Below are 6,245 nucleotides of genomic sequence, written 5' to 3'. Positions count from 1 at the left end.
AATGTACATAATAGTTGAATTCCTGGAAAGTTCAGTGTATGTTAAAAGCAAGCAAGAGGGACGCCTGGGTGGCTCAGTTGGTTAAGCATCTGCCTTCAGCTCAGGTCATGATCTCAGGGTCCTGGGATCAAGTCCCGCATCGGGCTCCTTGCTCAGCAGGAAGCCTGCTTCTCCCTCTGCCTGCCGCTCCCCCTGCTTGTGCTTTCTCTCTCTCTCTCTCTGACAAATAAATAAAATCTTTAAAAAAAAATAAAAGCAAGCAAGATATATCTTGAATTCATACGTAAAATGAAGTTAGATTTCCGGCCCATATTGTTAGATGTCTGGTGGGGACACTGAGAAGCCATTCAGGCATAGAAAATTGGCCCTCACCCTGTAAGGGCGATGCCGTCATTTCATAGTGAAATTCAAAACCCCCACAAACTTCCAAAATGACCATAGGGGGCAGTGCCACCCCATTGAGAACCACCGTCCAAGACCTGTTCTGTCCAATATGGTCAACAATAGTCATCTGTAACTTGTCATATATTAAATGAAATTAAAAGTCCAGTTTCTCAGCACACTAGCCACATTTCAAATGCTTAAAAACCACATGTAGCAAAAACTACCCGCAGAGAAAAGCCCAGGTCCAGATGGTTCCACTGGTTAATAATTCTGCAACTACTTAAAGAATTAACACCAGTTCTTCACAAACTCTTTCAAAAAATAGAAGAGGGACTACTTCCCAACTCATTCTATGAGGTCAGCATTACCCTGATACCAAAACCAGACAAAAAGTGACCCGAGAAAACTTCAGACCAGTATCTCTAGAGGCACAAAGATCCTCAACAAAATACTAGAAAATTTAATACACAAACCATGACCAAGTGAGATTTATTAGGAATGCAAAGTTGGGTTAGCATATGAAAATGAATTAATGTAAGGCACCATGTCAATAAAATAAAAGACAAAAACCACATGATCATCTCAATAGATGCAAAAAAAAAAAAAAGGATTTGACAACATGCAAAACATCTTCATGATAAAAACACATTACAAACTAGGAACAGAAGGGAACTTCCTCAATATGATATATAGGACATCTACAAAAAATCCACAGCTAACATCATACTTAATGATGAAAGCCTTTCCCCTAAAATCAGGAACAAGACAAGGAAGTCTACTCTCACAACTCCTACTCAGTGTTGTACTAGAGGTTCTAGCTAAGGCAATTCGGCAAAAAAGTCAAATAAAAGACATCTAGGTTAGATAGGTTTGCAGAGGACAGAACTTGTATATAGAAAATCCTATGGAATTTACCAAAAACCTATTGGAAATAATAATGAGTTTGGCAAGGTTGGAGGGTAAAAGGTCAATAGACAAAAAGCAATTGGTATTTTTATACATTTATAAAGGCCAATCCAAAAAGGAAATTAAGAAAACAATTCCACTGGGATGCCTGGGATGCTCAGTCACTTAAGTGTCTGACTCTTGATTTTGGCTCAGGTCATGATCTCAGATCGAGACCCCACGTCAGTCTCCACGTTGGACATGGAGCCAGCTTAAGATTCTCTTTCTCCTTCTCCCTCTGCCCCTACCCACCCCCCCCAAAAACAAAACAATTTCACTTACAAAAGCACCAAAAAGAATAAAATGATTAGAAATAAATTTAACAAAAGAAGTGCAAAATGTATACTCTGAAACTAGAAAGCATTCTTAGAAGAAAATAAAGATCTAAATAAGAGGAAAGACATCCCATGTTCATGGATCAAAAGAGTTAATGTTAAGTTGGCAGTACTTCCAAAACTGGTCTACAGGTTCAACGCAATCCCTATCAAAATTGCAACTGGCTTCTTTGTAGAAATTGACAAGTTCATCCTAAAATTCATAAAACATTATCGAAAAAGAACAAAGTTGGAGGGTTCACACTTCCCAATTTCAAAAACTCAGTACAAAACCACAGGAATCAACACAGTGTTGTACTAGCATAAGAATAAACATGTAGATCAATGGAACTGAACTGAGAGTCCAGAAATAAATCCCCACATTTGCAGTCAACTGATTTTCAACAACTGATTTTTTACTTTTTTTTTTTTTCAACAGCTGATTTTCTAAAACATATCTATAGGGAGTCTTTGCAACAAATGGTGCTGGGACAACTGGATATCTACATGCAAAAGAATGAAGTTGGGCCCAGTGTTGGGGGGGTCCCCAAGATTTTTTTTTTTTAGTTGTAAGAGTTCTTTATGTATCCTAGATACAAGTCCCTTTATATAAAGAAGGTCTTAAAAAGGAAAAGCATAATTCAGTAATTCTCAAAGTGTGGTCCCAAGAATAGCAGCAGCAGTATCATCTGGGTGTATGATAGGAGAGCATATTCTCGGTCCCCACCCCACAATTCCTCAATCACAGCCCTGGCGGTGGGCCCAGAAATCTGTATTTTCACCAGCCCTCTGGGGCACACTCAAGTTTGAGAACCATTGGCATAATGCAGTATAAAAATAAAGGCAGGATTCCAGCCATAGCATGGACAAAGCTAACATCTACTGATTGCTGACCATGCCTTCCCAAGAGCTCACGTAGTTTCCACAACCACCTTATGACGTGTTGGTACTACGGTTACCCCCATTTGACCGACCAGTAAACTGAGGTGCAGAAAGGTGAAGATAATTGCCTGAGATCATGAATTCATGAATGGCAGAGCTGGGACCTGAAGGCCAGGTTTCTCTGCCTGCAAAGCCCACGCTATTAACCACCATGTCAGCATTTCCCTGAGCGTGGGCCACAAACATCAGTGGTAGTGATGGGATAGTCTCAGAGCGTACATGGATGTTCACTTTGAGCTCCAAAGGGTATGTACTGATCTTCCCCAACTTATAACAGGGTTGTGTCCTGATAAACCCATCGTAAGTTGAGACTATCTTAAGTCGAAAATGCATGTAGTACACCTAACCTACTGAACATCATTGCTTAGCCTAGCTTCCCTTAAATGTGCTCAGAACATTTACATCTGCCTGCAGTTGGGCAAAGTCAGCAAACACAGTCTATTTTACAACAGAGTGTGGAATATCTCATGTAATTGATTCAATATTGTACTGGTTGTAGGGCTGCAGAAGGGTTGTGTGTCCGTTGTTGACCCTGGTGGTCGCGGGGCTGACTGGGAGCTGTGGTCGGCTGCCATTACCCAGCATCACAAGCGAGGATAGTACATATCGCCAGCCCAGGAAAAGATCAAAATTCAAAATTCAAATTTTCGATAATGTTTTATGAATTTTAGGATGAACTAGGATGAATTATCTGCCAAGGCTTCTGTCTGTAGCATGAGGCCAGACACTTTCTGTAATGGAATTCTTTCTGTAATGATTATAAGCTGCTAATTTCTACTGAATGGCTATCGCTTTCACACCACTGTAATGTTGAAAAATCGTTTAAGTCAAAATCATCATAAATCAGGAACTGTCTGCATTTATTCTTATGGGTTGTAGAAAGAAGAATACGTAACTAGCATTTCAAACCCATGACTTCAATAGTAGCATTAAGTGTCCTTTAAAAAATTTATATTAAAAGTCATTTAATGAAAATATTAAGTGAATAAAAGTACTTTCATGCACAGACATGGCAAACATTGGAGTATGGGAAACACTGCTAAACCAGCATTAGTTACTTTAAGAATCTATAATGACTTGTGCATTTTACTGTATAAAAATTGTACCAAAAAAAAGGACTGTACAAAAATACCAGATTCTGGTTAATGCACATGCTGAAGCATTTAGAGGGAAGTGTACAAGGGGCACCCGGCTGGCTCAGTTGGTGGAGCATGATTCTCTTGATTGTGGGGTTGTAGGTTTGAGCCCAATGTTGGATGTAGGTTTGAGCCCAATGTTGGATGTACTTAAAAATAAAATTTTAGGGGCGCCTGGGTGGCTCAGTTGGTTAAGCGACTGCCTTCGGCTCAGGTCATGATCCTGGAGTCCCTGGATCGAGTCCCGCATCGGGCTCCCTGCTCGGCGGGGAGTCTGCTTCTCCCTCTGACCCTCCCCCCTCTCATGTGCTTGCTCTCTCTCATTCTCTCTCTCTCAAATAAATAATAAATAAATAAATAAATAAATAAATAAATAAATAAATAAATAAATAAAAAATAAAATTTTGGGGCACCTGGGTGGCTTAGTCATTAAGCGTCTGCCTTCGGCTCTGGTCAGGATCCCGGGGTCCTGGGATTGAGGCCCATATCAGGCTCCCTCCTCAGTGGGGAGTTTGCTTCTCCCTCTCTGCTCCCTCTGCTTGTGCTCTCTCTGTCAAATAAATAAACAAAATCTTTTTAAAAATAAAATAAAATCTTTTAAAAAAAGAGGGAAGTGTATTAAAATCAGCTTCCTACTTTGAAATACGCAAATCAGAGAGACTCATTTGGATGGAGTGTTACATATGTGATATGTCCACAGAACCCAGGTGGTGCATACATGAGCACTCATTGTAGGAATTCTTTGAACCTCTCTGTACGTTTGCAAACTTAAGTGTTGGGGTAAAATATATGTAGATTGCGTCATACAGTAAATGAATGAATGAATGAATGAATGAGTAAAGCCTTAAAGACTAGGTAGAAATCTGCTGAAATACTTTCTTTAAACTCCCCTGCTTATATTCCAAAGTGGATTTATATTGCTCATATAACAAGAGAATATTTTTTTCAAGCAGAAAAATGGCACAGGAGTCCATTGATAAAATTGATAAAATAGGCATTTATTCTGAGGACGTAACACCATGAAGAAACTCCCCAAGGCCAGCCTGGGAGTGGGCGAAAACTGCTGGCTCGCTCGAAGGGGAACGGGACCTCAGCACTTCTCTGCACCCCGCCGCTCAGGGAAGCCTGGGCCAGAGCTTGCTCGGGCTTGCCCGCCTGTCATTGCAGGCCCGGATTAGTGTGTCCCATGTCCCAAGAAGCCAGAACGTCAAGACAGGTGACAAAGGAAGTCGTGTAGAGGCAGGGCCAGGAGCCCTGACAGGGAGATTCCCAGAGTGTCGGAGATACAGGCAGCGGCCATGGCAAATTCCCGGTGCTCATCACTTGTCTGCAGAGGGCAGGAAGCAGGGGTGAGGCTTCAGTCCTAGCCGCCCCGGCCCAGGCCTTCCCCAGAGAGGCCCCCCGCGCCCTCGCCCAGCTGGCGCTGACCTTCAGGGCGATGTTGTGGAAGGTGTTCACGTAGGCAGCACCTCCGAGGAGCCCCTCATACAGAATGATCAGGAAGACGAGGTAGATGCTGGGAAGGAAGCTCAACCACACGTCCACCAGCAGGAAGGCCAGGTTGAGGCACTGGGGATGCAGGTGGAGGGGAAGGCTGAGCCTGGGACCAGAGGCTGTGATCCCATCCAGTGGCCCCTGGTTCTGGGAGATGCTGGGGAGAGGGCTGACAGAGCCGGATCAAATCCCAGCACCCAGCTGGCCTACCAGACCCTGGGATCTGGGGTAGGCCTTCTCCCTATCCTGTCCCAGCACCCTAGACGTTGTAGGTCTCTCTCCCAACCTCGCCTTGGCTCATGTCGCTCCTGGAACGCTATTCCCCTTCCCTCACTTGGGATCTCCTGGTCACCACTGTTTGCAGATCAGCTTGGATCAGGACCCCTCCCCTGGGCTCTCATGCCTCCTCCCAAGGGCTCCCTAAAGAGAGAGGCCCACCCCTCTCCCGCCATTTTACCAGACTGAGACTATGGGTGTTGATGAGCAGTTCTCAACTGGGTGTGATTTTTGCCACCCAGGGGACACCTGGCAATGTCTACAGATGTTCTTGGCTGTAGCAAGTGGGGAGGGAGTGGGTAGAGGCCATGGATGCTGCTCAATTTTGCGGTGCACGGGACAGCCCCACAACAAAGAATGATCAAACCCCAAATGTCAACAGGGCAGAGGTGGAGAAACTCTGGCTAAGGTATTCTCATGTCTTTAAGGAAGACTCTCTGACCCCACCCATGGGAGTAGGTCCCTCCTCTGTGCCCCAGTCCTTCAGAGGACCCCAGTGTCCCAGACCTGAGCGCACAGGGTTGCCTCCCCAAGTGTGGAGGCCGCCATGGCGGTTCACATGCTTGATGTACACAGAGATCACCTGGGCATCTCGTGCCCCACATAGGCCTTGCCCTCGAACGTTCTAATTCATTAAGTGTGAGGTGAGCTCAGAGATCTGCACTTAAGAAAACACATCCCAGTGACACTAACGTGACTGGCGACACTCTGCCAAGGCTTCTGTCTGTAGCATGAGGCCAGACACTTTCTGTAA

The sequence above is a fragment of the Mirounga leonina genome, unplaced genomic scaffold, assembly GCF_011800145.1.
Source record: "Mirounga leonina isolate KUSES-001 unplaced genomic scaffold, KU_Mleo_1.0 Mir_454, whole genome shotgun sequence".
Taxonomy (NCBI): Eukaryota; Metazoa; Chordata; class Mammalia; order Carnivora; family Phocidae; genus Mirounga; species Mirounga leonina.
Note: the sequence above shows the minus strand (reverse complement) of the source record.